General features: G+C 35.6%; 1 protein-coding gene across 12 annotated transcripts in view; it reads right to left on the reverse strand.

The window, feature by feature from the left end:
* Positions 1-19,426, reverse strand: part of LOC106868354 (N-acetylated-alpha-linked acidic dipeptidase 2) — a 1,035,601-nt gene that overhangs the window by 998,022 nt on the left and 18,153 nt on the right. For 2 of the 12 annotated variants that reach the window (XM_089357531.1, XM_089357523.1), the window contains exon 2: positions 12,086-12,233. The exons of the other annotated variants lie outside the window; for them this stretch is intronic. The gene's annotated coding sequence lies outside the window, so the exon portion shown is untranslated. The remainder of the gene's footprint in view (positions 1-12,085; positions 12,234-19,426) is intronic. 12 annotated transcript variants of the gene reach the window in all.

The following is a 19,426-nucleotide window of genomic DNA, read 5'->3' on the forward strand; positions in this document are numbered from 1 at the left end:
TATATGTATATATATATATATATATATATATATATATATATATATATATATATATATATATATATATATATATATATATATATATATGTATATGAAAGAAGGTATGAAAATGCACTTATTTTTAAAAAATATTTATTTACTTAACCGGTTTCACTTTTTTAGAAAAAGATTATCAAAAGTCTTTGAGAATAATAAAAAATGTTAAAAAAACAGTCTGAGTATTAAAATGCATATATACATTCTTTGATGATAAAATATATTTAAAGTATAAAGCTTTGTATGAACTTTGTAGTGTTACATACTGATTGTCACACATTCTCTGATATTAAGGTGAAATTGTTAAAAACAGTGTATGAAAATACACATATGGAAAAATACATATACATATACATTTTCTCATACATATTCTTTGACAATCCAATAAAATTGAGAAGGAACTGACCTGGCCTTTTTCTCTTGTGTATATTGAAGGAATGTTTTACTGTCTTAAGAGACAGTATGACTGGCTAGCTGGGGTGGGAGGGAAGAAGAGTTAAAGAAGATTTTTTTATTTTTGGTTGGTCTGTGACAGTCTGTCATGGTTCACTGGTTTTTGGGACTGGTTTTGTGCACATCTCTATGTGTGTGTATATATGTGTGTTTGTGTCCGTGTGTGTGTGTGTGTGTGTGTGTGTGTGTGTGTGTGTGTGTGCCGTTTTTATTGGTCCCAGAGCTTATTGTGGGATGTGTATATGAGTGTGTGTTTGAGTGTTTTTTGTGTTGGTGGGGATGTTAGGTGTGTGTACGTGAGACTGTGTGTATATCTCTTTGTCTGAGTGTGTATGTGTTGTTTTGATCGTCTTTGTGGTGTGTGTGTGTGTGAGAGCAACCGTATGTATGTGTGAGGGTGTGTACGTATGTGTGCGTATGTGTGTGTATGTATGTGTGCATCTGTGTGTGTGCGTGGGAGTGTTTTGTGTGAGTGTGGGAGTGTGTGTGTGTCTCTCTGTCTGAGTGGGTGTGTTGTTTTAAATACCTTGTGGTGTGTGTGTGTGTAAGCAAACGTATGTGTGTGATGGTTCATATGTATGTGTATGTCTATGTCTGTATGTGTGCGTGTGTGGCATGTGTATATGAGTATGTGTGTGTTTTTTTATCTATGGTAGGATGGTGTGTGTATGTGTGTGCACGTTTGTGTGAGTGTGTATGTGTGTGATTAATATTTGTTAGGGTGTTGTGTGTGCGCATGTGTGTGTATGTGTATACGTGTTTGTTCGTGTGTGTGCATGAGTGCGTGTGTATGTGTGTTTGTGTGTTTTTTTGTGTCGGTGGGGATGTTAGGTGTGTGTATGTGAGTCTGTGCATATATCTATTTTTCTGAGTATGTATGTGTTGTTTTAATTGTCCTTGTGATGTGTGTGTGTGAGAGAGAGCGCAACCGTATGTATGTGTGAGGGTGTGTACATATGTGTGCGTCTGTGTGTGTATGTATGTGTGCATCTGTGTGTGTGCGTGGGAGTGTTTTGTGTGAATGTGGGAGTGTGTGTATACGTGAGTGTGTGTGTGTCTCTCTCTGTGTCTGAGTGAGTGTGTTGTTTTAAATACCCATTGTGGTGTGTGTGTGTGTGTGTGTAAGCAACTGTATGTGTGTGTGATGGTTCATATGTATGTGTATGTCTGTATGTGTACGTATGTTTATTTGTGTTGTGTGTTGGTGGGGGTGTTATATGTGTGTACGTGAGTTTGTGTGTGTCTCTAAGTATGTTTGTGTTTGAGTTGTCATTGTGGTGCGTGTGTGTGTGAGGGAGCAACTGTATGTGTGTGCATGAGGGTGTATGTGTGTGTGAGCATGTATGTGTGTGTTGTATTTATTAGGTGTCCTTGTATGTTGGGTTTATCCAGGTGTGTGCATGTGTGTTCCGTGTATGTTGGTACTGGGTATGCGTTTGTATGTGTGTGTACGTGGGTATGGTTTGTGTAGTTTCCTGGTGTATATGTGTACATGTGTGTGTGCGCTGTAATTGTGAGTGATTAGTTTTGTTTGTATTGTTAGTACAGTATATGTGTGTATACGTGTGCGTGTGTTTGTGTGAGTGCGTCTATGTGGCTTGTATTTGTCGGGGAGGTGTGTCATTGTGTGTGCATGCTTCTGTGCATGTGTGCTTGTGGGTGTTTGTTGTGATTGTTGGGATTGTATTGTGTGTGTTTTTCTTTTGAGTGTGTGTGTGACATTTTTACTGGGGAACAGGCGTATGGTGTTTGTATGTGTGTGTACATATGTATGCAAATATGCGTGTGTGAATATGATTTGTGGTTGCCGGAGTGGTGTGTAGGTGTGTGCATGTACCTGTTTACATATGTGTGTATGGGTGTTGGTTGTGGTTGCTACAATTGTATTGTAAGTATATATATGCGCATGTGTTTTTTCTTGAAATGTATGTGGGTTTGTGCTCTGGTGTGGAGATACTGTGATTGTGTGTGTGTGTATATATGTGTGTAAGTGTGTTCGTGTCGGAGGTTTGCATTGTATTGATGTGTGTGATTTTGCGTATCTGTGTGTCTTTGTTTTGGGCGTGCACCTGGGGAGGAGGCTTATGTTAGAGTATGTTGAGCTGTGGTCTGTATTTTTGAATAAGATTATTTTCCTTATTTATTCGTGTTTGGTCAGTGGTGTTGTCTGAGCATTGGTATAATGGGAAAACTAGGAATTTGGGGGACTTGTTTTGTGCACACAGATCTAAGTGCCCACTGAGTGGTATCTGTCTTGTGGTGGGATCCCTCAATTGTTGGCGGTGGACTGTCATCCTTTCTCTGAGAGTAAGGCTCATTTGCCCTATGTATTCTTTGTGGCACCCTTCACACCTTATGGCATAAAGTAAATTTTTTGATGCGCAGGTGAAGTTATTTTTTATGACAAAAATGTGTCCCGACTGGAATCTGTATGTTGTTCCTTCCATGAGGTGGATGCAGGTCCTGCAGTTGGAACGACCACATTTTTTGACAGTAGGTGGTGGGCTTGTGTTGGGCAATTTTGCATTCGTGAGTAGGTTTTTTAGGGATTTGGGTTGTCTTTTGCTTTTTATTATTTTATGGGTTGCGAGTACTCTTTTTATATATATATATATATATATATATATATACACACACACACACACACATACATACACAATAGAGCCTGTTGTGGGCCCTGACCTTACTAGCTCCAGTCAAACTGTCCAACCCATACCAGCATGCACAATGGATATAAGTGCCATCAACATTACATTTTAATGCCTTTTATTCATGCTTCCATGGGTCAAGTGACATCACTGAGGCAGATTTTCTATGTCTGGATACACTTCTTGTCACCAATATTGACCTGTTTTGAAGCAAGGTAATATTTCCCTTAGTCTTTAAAGCATGGGACAGCACAAATGGCAGGACATATTTTTACCCTGCTAGTCTGATGATGACATTTGTTTACAAATAATACATGATGTAAAGATGAGACATGAATGCACACACACACACACACATATATTCAACTGGCTTATATCAGTTTCCTTCTACTAATCCACTAACAAGGCTTGAGTTAGCCTGGGGTTATAGAAGAAGATTTATCCAAAGTGGTGTGCAGTAAGACTAAATCTGAAACCATGTAGTTGTGAAGCATACTTAATCATGCAGCCATAGCTGCATCTAGTGTGTGTGAGTATGCCTGCCTGTATGTATGTATGTATGTACACATACACACACACAAACTAACACTGAATGTCTTAAAACAAATTTGACTAAATTAGAGAGAAAAAAATTCCTCAAGAATGTCAATTGTTCAACAAAACCCCAAGAAGTTTGATAAACAAAAAAGAAACAAATTTAAGAAAATAATGCAGAACATATATTGTTCATACAGAAAGAAAAAATAGTAATTTTATTAACATTTTATCAATTATGGGTATGTGTGTGTGTGTGTGTGTGTGTGTGTGTGTGTATGTGTGTGTGTGTATGTGTGTGTGTTGGTTAATGTTTATCGTTTCGAAAATTATTTTTCATTTAAAACAGCAAAAAATAAAATGTCAAATGCAAATCACATTCTAAAATGTTGCTAACATTATTAAATAATACATATATTTGAATTAAATTTCAATTCTTAATAGATTTTTATTATCTATTAATCCCTGATTAATGAGAATAGAATTAATTTTGTAATAATTCTAAGAAATGTTGCTTCTATATTTATGTAACATCAGAGTAAGAAAAAAATATGATAAAAAGAGTAACTAAGTGGATGGGTTATAAATTGGCATCTGAAAAGAAATGATTTTACTTCTGGTGTGATATGAAGGAGAACTTGCTCATTTGAGATATTGCCTTCTTTTTTTTTAAACCACAGACTATAAAAGCACAAGAGAGATGTCTCCTCCATAGAAATCTTACTCTGGATAATAATACCATCAAGGGAATGTTTGGGGTAGAAATGATGCCAGCTGAAGAATTATTCCAAAGAACCATGAGTTCATGTTCAACACTTTTTTAGCTTGTGAAGACCTATTGGGGCAAGCGAAAGCGAAATCGTGATGGCACCTGTGCCGCCTTTCTGGCACTTGTGTAAGGACTTTCGAGCGAGATCATTGGCAGTGCCCCTGGACTGGCTCTTGTGCGGGTGGCACATAAAATACACCATTTTGAGCGTGGCCATTGCCAGTACCGCCTGACTGGCCTTCGTGCCAGTGGCACGTAAAAGCACCCACTACACACTCGGAGTGGTTGGCATTAGGAAGGGCATCCAGCTGTAGAAACTCTGCCAAATCAGATTGGAGCCTGGTGTAAGCCATCTGATATCACCAGTCCTCAGTCAAATTGTCCAACCCATGCTAGCATGGAAAGCGGACGTTAAACGATGATGATGATGATGATGATGATGATATATATATATATATATATATATATATATATATATATATATATATATATATATATATATATATATATATATATATATATATATAATGATTCACCCACAGGAGGAACATTGTCCTCAGCTGTATATTATGGAGGTTTACTTGCTTGACAAGTATTTTGATCTAGATCATGTGTTGAAACTAAAATGATTGCAAGTTAGCCATTCAGAAATGTCACACAAAGACTGGTAAATTACTGCACAGTGAAAGGGTCACGGTTTTGAGTACTGCTTCAGTGAAGTTAATGTCTGTGTTTCTGAATGGCCTAATTTGTGTTTTTCATGCTGTAACCAGTTAATATATATTTTCAGTCAGTGGAATGCAACACATTCAGGAACTGCCTTTATTCTCTTACGCGTTTCGATCATTTGACTGTGGTCATGCTGGAGCACCACCTTGAAGGGTTTAAGTCGAAAAAAATCAACCCTAGGACTTATTCTTTGTAAGGCGAGTACTTGTTTTATCAGTCTCTTTTGCCAAACTGCAAAGTTACAGGGGCAAAGACACCAAAATATACCGAATATGCTCCTTTGTCACTTCCATTGTAGCTTTCAAAAAATAACTGTTAAAAATTGAACTGCACTTGTCAAAACTTGCACTAAGAATAAGTACAAGGTAAAATTACTACCTGCTTTTATAGCAAGTTGATGCAGGTAGTTTATCACATCCCTCTCCAACTTGTAGCTCATGCAATTGAAAAAACTGCATTATTTATGGGATGATCCAATATACATACACACACACACACAACAGGCTTCTTTCAGATTCCATCTATCAAATGCACTCACAAGGTTTTCGTCAGCCTGAGGTTATAGCAGAAGACACTTCTGGCCAAAGGTGTCACACACTGAACCTGGAGTTATGTGGTTGGGAAGGAAACTTCTTACCACACAGCCATGCCTCAAATAAATTAACCTCTTTGTCTACTGGTCTCTTTTTGCCAAACAGCTTAGTTACACAGACATTAACAAACCACCACTGGTTGTCAAGTGGTGGTGGGGTACAAAGACACACACAGAGACACACTCTCTCTCTCTCTCTCTCTCTCTCTCTCTCTCTCTCTCTCTCTCTCTCTCTCTCTCTCTCTATATATATATATATATATATATATATATATATATATATATATATATATATATATATATATATATATATATATATATATATATATATATATATATATAATGGATTTCTTCCAGTTTCTATCTACCAAATTCACTCAACGCTTTGGTCAGCCTGGAGCTATATCAGAAAACACTTGTCTGAGGTGCCAAACCTGGAACTGTGAGGTTTGGAAGCAAGCTTCTCACTGCACAACCACATCTGCACCTATAAAAATTTAATCTTACCTCAAAGTAGAGACCTACCCCAAATGCTTACAACAGAGTAGTTTCCACAAAAGGCACCCAAGACAAGAGTCAGGTGATAGTGTTAAACAAGACAACAAACTAGGTTTGTCGACCAGCTTCCATCAACCAAATTTCAGTCTCAATGATATTATCAATGTAAACAACATTTGCAATATGATGTGCCTTGGGCTGAATACTGAATAAGTCCTGATGTTTGGTATAGTACAATAGTACAAAAATTCTCTTAGATTTAAAAAGTTAGATAAAAGAACAAAACGCTCATTGTATTTCATTTTGCTTTTTTCTCTACTAAATCAGACAAAACTGATGTGCTACCAGCTAATTTCAGTTCATATAGCATTACAGACATAAAATACACTTCTTTATAGCTATGATGCTTGTCTAGTGCAATGATATATTGTCGTGAAATGAAACGTGTACAGTTACTGGGGAGCAATGAGATACGCAAAATCTAATGAACAATATGAAACAGATTCCATATGGGCGAATTCAGAATAAGTTTAGCTATCACAGGTATAAGGCAAATAAAATGTTGAGGTCAATTTTCTACAGTTGTTGCCAACCCTTACTTGTTTCCTAGCAAAGTAATATTTCCCTCATGGAAGGACAGGTTTCAATGAAAGACTGAAAATGCAGATCACAATTGGTATGACAGTGACAGGCAAGGACACACACACATATTGTATAGGTGCAATAAGAAGTTTGTTTTTCAATCACATGATTCTGGGTTTTAATATTTAATATATGACTAAGGTGACAAGCTGGCAGAATTGTTAGGATGCCAAGCAACATGCTTAGCAACACCTTATCGAAGTGTCTTCTACTACAGCCTCAGCCTAACCAAAGCCTTGTGAATGGATTTGGTAGACAGAAACTGAAAGAAGCATGTCAAGTATGTGTATTTGTGTGTGTGGTGTCTTTGTGACTGTGCTTATCCCCCACCACAGTGTTGGTGTGTTTATGTCCCCATAACTTAGCAATTCATCAAAAAAGAATGATAGAAAAAGTACCAGGCTAAAAGAAAAAAAAAAAAAAAAAAAAAATTATAAGTACAGGAGTCAATCTTTTCAACTAAAAATTCTTTGAGGCAATGCCCCTGTATGACTGAAGTTTAATGACTGAAACAAGTAACAGATAAAAGATAAGCATTTAACATCCCCTTTTCCATGCTGGAATGGGTTGGATGGTTTGTGGCAAGAATAGATTTTCAGTTGATATATAAGTGTGTGTGTGTGTGTGTGTGTGTGTGTGTGTGTGTGTGTGTGTGTGTGTGTGTGTGTATATATATATATATATATATATACATTGCAAGCAAGCAAGTAAGATTGAAGTTCGTTTTAATGTAATATAGATATATATACATAAATATATACATAGCACCATTTGAATATTGGGCCTCATGGAGGCAATGACAGGTGACTGAGATCTTTGGCAATATACCATGCTTGAGAAGGCCTGTCAAGCCAAGTGAGATCGTAGTTGTGGTCAATGCCGGTGTCATGTAACTGGCATGTAAAAAACACCCACTACACTCTTGGAGTGGTTGGCACAAAGAAGGGCATGCAGCTGGAGAAACCATGCCAAATCAGACTGGAACCAGGTGCAGCTCCCCAGCTTACCAGTTCCAATCAAACCATCCTACTCATGCCAGTATGGAAAGCAGACATTAAATGATAATGAGGATGAAGATATACATGCATACAACACACAATGTTTTTCTTTCAGTCTCCATCAACTAAATTCACTCAAAAAAACTTTGCTTAGCCAAGGGCTATAATAGAAGAAACTTGCCCAGAGTGCCACACAGTGAAACTGAAAGCTAACTTCTTAACTATACAGATATGCATGTGTCATTACATCTATAAAATAATTAGTTTCAATGTTCTAGAATGGATAGTTCTTGATAATTAAATGACCTAATTAGCAGTGGAAGAGGATGTTCGAAAGTTATGGTGGTTAGAATAAGAACAGATATGGTAAAAATATAGATAATGTAGATACAGATGGCTTGAGAGAAATAAGACTGACTGTTCCAGTAACGGCCGGGCCAATTCTGAGTTACAAAAGTCATAAAGGAAAGGTTAATAAAACTAAAAGCTGATGGTGCATAGTAGTTGAGGTAGTGGTAGGCTAAGATATATATATATGGAATGAAGTTATTGAACATGACAGAAGAATTAATAAATGACAAAAGACAACTGAAGAGATTCAATATTGTGGAGCTAGATAGATAACCAGCAAACTAGCCAACCAATGCCAGCATGGAAAAAACAGATGTAAACTGACAACAATGATAATTTCAAAAAGGCTGCACAATAGGAATGGTGAGAGATTGACTGATTGATTGACTGGCAGAAATAGACTATTCTGTGTTCAATGTCAGATGTAATGCACATTGATCAAAAGTAGTGTTGAAGTGGAGTCAGAGAGAGAGAGGGAGGGAGAGGAAGGAGAGAAAGAGAGAGATAGCTTGAAAAAGAATAGCAGTGATGGAAGGAAGGGGGACAAAATGTAACGTACCTTAGCAGAGTTAATTAACATTCAGAAGTAGCAAAAACTAACAATAATGTTAGAAATTGAATTTGATAAATATAGAGAACATAGTATAAAAAAGTGGAAGAGTCAAATGCAGGAATGGGTGTAGAGTTAAAAAGTTCACTTCTTGGCTGTGTGGTTTTGGATCCATTCCTACTGCACACCACCTTATGTAAATGTCTTCTAGAGCAGCCTTGAACTGACTGTCTTGTGAGTGAATTTGGTAGAAACTGCACAAAGCCAGTCATGTGTTTGTCTGTGTGTATGTGTGTGTGTGTGTGTGTGAATGTAAATATTCATAAATTGGGACAGTGAATTACAAAAGGTAAAGTTTGTTTTCTCTCAACAAATCACCTGATAGATTTGCAGTTTCAAAATTAAGTGGAATAAAAGTCCTGTATTTGGAAACCAGGTAAGGGTTTGTAACTGGAAAGTCATCCAGTAATAAAAAAAAAAATGCCTCATAAATATATGTTTATCCAAACCCTGCAGGCATAGAAAAGCAGATGTAAAACAAATACAAGAAGAGTACTAATGTTGTGGGGGGGAAAAAATCATGACTAATTATAATACTCTATCTTGCAATCTATAAATATTTGAGGCTTCATATATCATGTGCATGTACTTGTGTACTTTAAAATTTAGAGTAGGAAGGGATTGCCACACAACATTAGGACCTTCGAGGAGGAAGTTGTTCTCATATCAAATATCTGATGCAATGCTTGCGACAGAGAGCACTATGCTAAAGGCACCCAAAGGTTAGATGGAATTATTAAACTAGACAGTAGAATATGTCTACTGCCTAAAAGATGCAGTGTGATGCTTATGGCAAGACACTGAATTGCACACTGGTAAAACTGTTTCAAAAATAGGGAAACACACATGTTTAAACTTTTAATGAAGAGTAAGCTGATGACACTAATCTATAAAAATACAGAAATATAAAAATATCAAATATACATTATGCATATTAGCATGAATCTGTGTAAAATGGAAACATACACAAATGTACTGGTGGCATGTAAAAAGCACCCAGCACACTCTGTAAATTAGGAAAGGCATCTAGCTGTAGAAACCATGCCACCTCAGACAATTTGGAGTCTGGACAGCTCCTGTGAAACCGTCCAGCTAATACCAGCATGGAAAACAGATGCTAAACCATGATGACGATGATGGTGATGCCAATATAGAAATAAAATTAGAAAAAGTTGGATATAAATTTATGTAAATTCTTCTCCATCCATGCAGAAAGATACAAATTTCAATATCAATAGATAATATAAGCAAGTCAACCAGAATACACACACTTTGGAGTCACTTCTATCCAACAGCACCAATGACACACAATTATTCATTGCAGACACCAGCCACACCACACACAGAGTAGGTGTACATACTATATAACTTATATAAACAGCTCCATCTATCCCTTTCTGCTTAAATGAAGTAGGATCAGTAAGGTCACTTGAAATGACTACATTACAGTAGTACATTTCTCTGTAAGAATGTAATGACATGACACTCGACATCATGTCTGGTTTATTCTTCTTTCAAACAGAATGTACAAATATTTGATTGACAGGTTATCACCTGTGTTTTCATAATATATACCAAACCGGTAATTTGAGGTGAAGTTCTGAAGGCAACTTCTCATCTTTATTTATCTTATGATGTTATAAAAACTTATCGACATGCAGCATTTCTTTTCACACCTACCACTTCATTACTTTTTCATGTGTCTGTATTTGTAAAGGACAAATACTTGATATACATGTAAGGTTATTTTATTTATTTATTTTATTTTTTTTTTTGGATATAGTGCATGTGTGTGTGTGCGTGTGTCTGAGAGAGAGAGAGAGAGAGAGAGAGAGAGAGAGAGAGAGAGATAGGGAGAAAGTGTGTGTATGTCACATAGAATCAAAGCTATTATTTGTAGTTTCCCTTCACAGAATATTGGGAATTTAGTTTCATGTGTATCACATGCTGGCGTTAGTATCTAATTATTCTTTTCAAAGAATTCTTTTAACAGTCATATAGATTTTTTTTTCATTCAGTATCTAAGAAAATCATAGGAAGCATAAATCATCACAACCAATTAAGTGTAAAAAATAAAAATAATTCATTCAGAAAATTTGAGATCATATCAACTAATATGTAAAATGGTAAGAAGTGTCATCAGGTGATTTTCAAGAAAAACATTTAAATTTAACAAACTTTTCTATTGTCTGTTGACTTCTAATACATTAATCTCATTATGCTTTCATTTTGAAATGTTTAATGATACACAGCCATTTCCACATCACTATTATTTCAAGAACCCTAGAATATGTATACATGTAGATGCCACATCTATCAAACTGATATATTTATATGAGTATATATGTACTTGCATATAATCATACTTCAGTCTTTCAATGCCTGTTATAAAGCCACTCCTCTCCACTGTCTCCTTCCAAATACTTTCTCTTAGAAGTGGGAGTTTTTTCCTTTTCCTTTGTTCTTTAATGTCTTGCAAGTTTCATGGCAACCTCACTGGTACCACTAGAATGTAAAGTGGCTGGTGTTAGGTAGAATATTCAACTGTAGAAACCATGCCAATGAAGACACTGGAGCTTGATACAACCTTGCAGCTCATCAGTCCCCAGTCAAACCATCAAACCCATGCCAGCATAGAAGTGGACATGAGAAGATGATGATGATGGGCATAGTTTTGGGCTCAGATCCATTGCATAGTATCTCCGACAAGTATCGTTTACTACAACCTTGAAACAACCAAAGCCTTGCAAATGAATTTGATAGGCAGGAACTTGAAGATGGCCCATCAAGTAAGCATGCTTATATATGCATACACATGGATGTATAGATGTACATGTGCATGTATGTTGGTGGACGTTAAGACAAAGATGATGACATATCATTTCAGTCTGCCACTTTATGTTGACAAATACATTTTACTCTCTCCTCTCTATATACACATATATATGTACATACATCTACAAATATATATGGACATATATACACACACATTACCTCGCTTGGAAACAGGTGGACATAGGTGGCAAGAAGGACCTACAGTCATAGATTATCTACCGCAATGAATTCTGTATGATCCAGGAAGCATGGATAAATGGATATTGAAACGATGATGGCAATTGCAATATTGTATTTGCAGGTATTTTATTTTTCCTATGCACATACATATATATGCATCTATCAGTTTTAATACATATAGACATGAAATAACCATGTAGAAATAGTCACCTTTATACATGACTATCTTCATATCCTTTATAACAATGTTTTATTATAAATAGTGGACTTTTGTTCTGCTTTACACCTGCCAACTTCTCTTCCCACTGAATCATGTATAGGACTACAAGAGCTCTTTCTATTCCACAATGCCACAAGTCTATGTAAAAAAAAGAAAAAAAAAAAACTTGGTCAATTGCAAAGTTACAGAAACAGCTGTTTCTGAGAATTGTGAACAAGTCTGGAAAAATGAAACAACACATACATATATTTTGGACTTTGTTTGTATTTGCATTTTTGTGTCACATACACACCAACACAATGTACACACATGTATATATGTATGTTTTTACACACACACACATTTATATTTTATTGTATACACAAAGTATAGTGAAAGCAGGAAGTTTCCAAGGAGAGGAAATTATGTTGGTAATGCATTAATATCAATGCATTTTTTATTTATATATGATTATCAATTAACCTTCCTCAATTCACGCCATACTGCTTTAAAATAGGACTACACCATTGTAAATATACAGTGACCAAAAAAAGACCGAAATAGAAGACGAGAAGATTATGGTTTGAATATCTTTGATCATACGATTACCTAATTACAGTTGATTTAGTTTTAACCCTTTAGCATTTAAACTGGCCGTATCTGGCCAAAATATTGTTTCTGTTTTATGTTCAAACTTGTGATCTAACACCTCACACCTGCCTTACAATGTCATTTTAAAAATAAACAATCATATCATCAAAATCCTAAAGCTATGAAATAATATAAGATTAATTCAGAACAATGTGAATAAATAAGCCTTACATTTGACAGAATGATTTGAATGCTAAAGGGTTAACAACAGAGTACTCCAAGGTCATCTCAAAGTTTTATCTTGCTAACAAAAAATGCTTCAGGGTAAAGGCAAGTATAATTTGTTAATTGTAACTTGTGTCTTTTTCAAAAACAAATTTTAACATTTTATCAATTTATTGAAATGTATAAAAACCTCTGTTTAATGCATTCAAATCATCTCATCATTTTAATACATTAGTTTTTAAATGGTGAATCACAAGGGATATGCAGATGCACCACAAATTTTTAAAAACAATTTAAGGCTTTAGAAAATCCACTCATATGTTCGAAAAAAAGAAAAAAACGTGTTATTTATGGCATTCAAAAAAGAATAATTGGAAATTTCCTAGTGCCTACAAAGAAAGTAATCCTTTCTGTACATTATTTACAATGGACAGATAAGTGTCCTCACCTTGTTTATTGCTACCACAACATTTCAGCTGATGTACTCTCCAGCCTTCATCCGGTGTTCTGGTAGAATTTTGAAATTCCACCAGAACACTTGATGAAGGCTGGAGAGTACATCAGCTGAAACTTTGTGATAACAACAAACAAGTGAGGACACCTATCTATCCATTGTAAATAATGTACATAATTCCACATCTCGAAAACTATAGAATAGTATAATCTTTTCTGGTTGTATATGTTTTAAGCACCACAGATGCTGCAAAAAAAAGAAAATGTTTAAAGAGAATGCCACCTCCACAACAACCTTTCCATAATGTTTTTCTTTAGTTTCGATTATCATGAATTTTATTCTTCCCAAGTTTTACGCTGTGTATATTTTGAAAAATCATAATCTGATATTTAAAACAAATGTAAAAAGCTTTCCACAACTACAAAACAGAAAAGGGGAAAAAGAAAAAAAAAAATTGCCTAACCCCAGTTTGTGTTTTTTCTTCAGAATCATAATCTGCAATGTTTAAAACATATGGGCAATTTAGTGCACCAACAATTTCTTACAATTTTTTTAGGAACGCTATTATTAATAATTTTTTACAAGTATGATTTCTAAAAGATATATGTGAGTTTTCCATAGGGAGCGGAGCAAAATAAGTATTTTTTGATTTCTTGTTATTTTCTTCCTATCAGTTTGAAACCATTACATTGCAAGTATTGCATGATCGTTTTGTACTGTTGCATCATTTTTGGGACTACAATTTGGTCAGCACTATGTTGTTGAAGTTGAAAGAGTTTGAAATAAGTACTTTTTATTTCTAAGACATTTTCCCTCAAATTTGACCCGACTGTAATTGAGGCTGCTAATAAAATATCTGCATAATTTTTTATGTCTAACAATCAAAATTCTTTTCTCTGTTGGATTCCAAGTTAGACACAGTCTAATTTGATAATTTTCAAAAAAAAAAAAAAAAATCATATCTAAAGTGGAGCAAAATGAGTAACGACTAATTTCAACAGTGTTTCCTCTTTAATTGTATGGTGTGTAATTAGAAAGAGAGCTACAGCAGTAGATCGTGAAGAAGCTATTGACAATGATATATTAGCGACAGAGACAGCATTAATACCAAAAGGTAATCTTTGTCCCCACTTAAACGTGGATGTTCAATTCGAACAAACTTTACTGCGGTTGTTGTTATGGGTTAAACTCTCACCTTGGCTTTTCTGTGCAAAATGCATTTGTGTTAAGTTTTTAGATTTAGTCAAGTTTGATTATATATGCCATTTTTCCACAATCCTCTTTCCTCTATACTATATATTTAAAATTTTTGTGGCTTTTCTGATGTCGAAGGATGGATACTGATCTGTAAAACTCTTTTTTCACAACCATTGGAGTGCGAAGTGCTCCACACAAATGCAGTTCATGATATGGTTGTGATCTGTAAACAGTTTCGAGTAGGAACCAGAAAAAGAACAATGAACATGCAATGCACATACATGTTCACACTGAATTTGTAAAACTGAAGAGCAGAATAAAAACGTAATGTGCATGTCAAAATAAAATGGAAGAGAATAAAAATGCGATGTCAAACAAGTTATGATGGTCTGCATGCCACATCTGACACCATCAGCTTTACTGCAATTTTCTTGTTTCAAATGTAATTCTAAAGAAATTTACCTTATTTTGTCTGACTCATTTTGTCCCACCTAAATTTGTCCTTTTTTATGCTCAAAAAGAACAGAGATGATTTTCTGAAATAATATTTAAGTTATTTAAGCTGATATAATTTTTGTAAGGTAGTGAACATATGTAAAAAAAAATATTTAGCTGTGTGGTAATGAAGTCTCTCTTGGTTTATTATGTGATGTGTAAACATAATTGAGATAATTGAGCACAATAGTCATTCAGGATTTTTAATGCTGAAAAACGCATTTGAACTTCACTTTTAATATGATGCTGTGGCATTATGTAAGATGGCTGCTGGTTCAATAGTCATTCATGGCGAAGGTAATCACATCGGGGTTACTAGTTTTAGCTGCGATGTTATGAAGTCTCTCCTGGTTTACCATGGAATGTTGCATACCATTATATAACATATGCTGCATGTTAACCCGTGGGAATAATACAAGAAACGAACTTTAAAATAACAGCAACACCTTATTCCCCTGCTAAATTATACAGAAGACCAAATACACACATCACAAATTCTGTTGACTGAATAGTTCATCTATCGTTAGGATAATTCGACTCTGGCCATTGTTGGTTACAAGTACTTCATTGTCTCAACAGGAAAATATCATGACACATGCTCTGGGAAAATCTCTCACTTCTCTCAGTGACAATGATTTTACATTGCTATTTATAAGCAAAAAGGGATTCATAGCGATAGTTCAGATTAATTGTTTGAGGATGTATTATGCGCACCGTGAATAGATCAAAGATCCATATTCCATGCAATACTTGACCTATCAAAATACAAGACTCAACCAAATGTTCCAAACTCACATGATTAGTCAAATGACAAATCATTAAAGATTAACATGTGGAGCCTTATAGTAAATATAAAAAGCTAGTTGAACATAAAAAGTTAGAACAGAAATGAGTTATGCTACAAATATTTTTTTTTCTCAAAGTCAAAAACGCATTAAATATTACTCACTGTGCCTCTTCCCTTATATACTTTTGTCTGAACTTTTAACTTTAAAACAGAGTTTGGGAATATTTTTTAAAATCTTAAGATTTTTTAAAATATTTTTTGAGAATAATGACAAAATACCTTTACAAGTAAAAGTAAATTGCTGACGTCCAATGGCTGTGCAATTTTGCAATAAAATCATATAAAAAGGTTCCACAAAATGTGTGAAAACTACTGACCTGGGCAATAAGCCACGGATTGGAATTGAATAAAGAACATCTGGAGGTGGACATTGGAATTAGACACTGAGGGAAAATGGCTGTAACTTTTTTATTTTTAAATTTTGGCGATTTTCGTTTTCGATAATGTGTTCTATATGTCACGGTCATTCGATTCCCCCTAAAAAAAATTTTTGACCCCCCCCCCCCCTTCCCTACACCCCCCACCCCACACTTGATATACTAGAAATAACAGCTAAACGCGGACAATCCAAATCTTGCATTGGTCCAGATGGACTATATGTAATCTGAACCTTTCCGCCCCCTTATTTATTTATTTTTTTTATAGGCTATGGAGATTCCGATTCTGAAAAAAAATTGTTTGAAAAATTTCAATTCCCCCCCCCCCCTTCACCAAGCAGGCTATTTACATGCTAGAAATAACAGCCAAATCTGGTTAGTGTTAGGGTTAGGGTCAGGGGGTACTACTAAAGCAGCACGGTCCCGAGCGCACGGTCGTGCAGTCGCGCGTCCGCGCTAGCTAGTCGTGAGTGGTCGATCCTAGCCCTGACCCTGTCACTAACCCTAACCCTGTCCCTAACCCTAACCCGCATGTGCAAATGAATACGTGTTTAGGATTAGGGTTAGGGTTGCGGATAGGGTTGGGGTTAGGATCGACCACTCAAGACTAGCTGGCGCGGACACGCGGCTGCGCGTTCGGGACCGTGCTGCTTTAGTAGTACCGGGTTAGGGTTAGGGTTAGGTTTACCCGAACCCGAACCCTAACTCAAAACCTAACCCTAACCCTAACCCCGTTTGCCAAAGCGCATTTTTTCCTTCATATTTATTTACATATAGTCCATCTGGACCAATGCAAGATTTGGATTGTCCGCGTTTAGCTGTTATTTCTAGCATATCAAGTTTCGTGGTGGGGACTCCACATATGATCCTTTTTCTGTTTCAATATAAATGTAAGCCGTTCATTTTCACATCTAAGTTGCGAGAAGGCTATTCGTACGACCTGAACATGTAGAACACAATGTCAAAAATGAAAGTCGCCCCCCCCCCCCGGGAAGGGAGGAGGTGGTCCAACATTTTTTTTAGGGGGAATCGCATGACCGTGACATATAGAACACATTATCGAAAACGAAAATCGTCAAAATTAAAAAATAAAAAAGTTACAGCCTTTTTCCCTCAGTGTCTAATTCCAATGTCCACCCATCTGGACATTTATATACTTCATGAAATATCTCAGCAATATATATTAGTGACATGATGTGACGTGAATATCGTTGTTTATGAGAGAAAAGGAATAGGACAAAGCAGACAATATTTTAAAGATAGAAGAAATGGCGAGAGAGGGGGCGGGAGGCATATATGTAGATAGAGATATATGTAGATATAGAGAGAGAGGAGGAAGGAGGCATATATGTGGATGTATAGAGAGAGAGGGAGAAAGGAGGCACACACACACACAGGGAGGGAGTGGTAAAGAAATAGAGATTGGGAGACATGTTTCTATGTATGTGTGCGTCCACGTATAAGTATGTCGGTATATGTGTATGCATGTATAGATAGATAGATAGATACGTCTGTTTGTGTCTGTATATATTTGCGCGTAATGTATATGTGTTGGTAGGTGAGCGTACACAAGATTTATTAGAAAGTGTCTTTTCGCGCCTATGAAACTCGGAGTAAAGTCCACTTGAGTGATTAACTGACCATTTATAAATATACTCTATCCGCTTTTCTTTTACTTGTTCAGGCACAAGTGCGTGTGTGTGATAGATATCTTCCCCCTTGTCGTCACCTAGACGTTATCGTCTTCTAATAACAGATTATAAAGTTAATATACAATTTTCTAACTTTAGTTCTATTATAAGGTAGGATTCAGCGGTGAAAAAGAAAAACGAATGAATTTATTAAATTTTAAAGTAAATTTTTTCTGGAAATTACGTGTGACACGATTCTGAAATTCTGGATATACGTTTTGCCGCCAATTTCCAGTTATAGCATGAACGATAGTCCGAAAGTCAGCCATAAAGGTTTATTTTGAACATACGGAAGTCTTTACATAAAATGAAGTTAAAATAAAAATAAATGATAGTTTTTTTTTAATGATGAATGATTATAATAAACTTTTTGATTGACAACGATAAAGAATGCAGTCTTCACAGATTAATTCTATTACGAATATGGAAAAAATTCTCTCTTACATACAGAGCTGAAATTGTAAAAATTTGAAACTGCCAAAGAATTTTATGATCTTGCGTATGGATATGTTTTTCAAACGTTGTTTTAACCATCGTCCTTCTTTTACAAACACTTTTTCTATGCCTTCTTGCAACGACCCATCTAAACTAAAATACACCACAAAATACTACGGTTTGATGGCCATTAAAGGATGCTTGCACAGTCATTCTATCAATATAATATAGACAGTCAAAACATTCAAATAATTAATATTGTTTGTAAATTTTGGGACAAGGCCGGCAATTTCGGTGGAGAGGGGTAAGTCTGTTACGTTGACTCCACCAGTGTTCAACTGGTACTTATTTTATCGACTACGAGAGGATGAAAGGCGAAGTCGACTTCGGTGGGATTTATTTAGATCATCAATATCGCAAGGTAATTCACATAATTGGAAATATTTTTGTAAAATGAGGGTAATTAAAACTTTCATAGAATATTTTTTGAACAATTTTGTTGGTAAATTCCTTTTGATCTTAACGACATAGCTGTTGTACCTCACCGATTTCGAAATAACTATTTTCAAAAAGTACACAAAATAAAATTTATTTACTTATTCACATTTCGAAGTCTATTATCATTGTTGATGTTCACTGTCGTTATGTTATGGCTCACAAACAGTTTATTATAATATTATACTTAACTTTTTTTTTTTAAAGTTAATATTTAGATAGGAGACAGAGACTAAACACAAAGAAAAATCTATCACTCCCTGCACCACCAGGACTGAAATAAAATTTTCTACCACCCGCTTTGGGAAATACTGATTTATAGTTCTATCAAACCAAACACAAAGCTTTTTCTCCTCCACCTCACCCCAATCTGATATTTATTCAATCAATCTCTGCTAATTCGTTAGTTTACGAGGGTGCAAACAAACCAATTTCGTTTGTCAAACGATGATGAGAAACAAACACAAGTGCAAAGCCCCTCTCACTCACACGCGCGTTATTATTATAATTATAGGGGAAAATTTGACGGAGATATGCGTCCCCAA

This window comes from Octopus bimaculoides, chromosome 9, assembly GCF_046866305.1.
Source record: "Octopus bimaculoides isolate indiv1 chromosome 9, ASM4686630v1, whole genome shotgun sequence".
Classification (NCBI taxonomy): domain Eukaryota; kingdom Metazoa; phylum Mollusca; class Cephalopoda; order Octopoda; family Octopodidae; genus Octopus; species Octopus bimaculoides.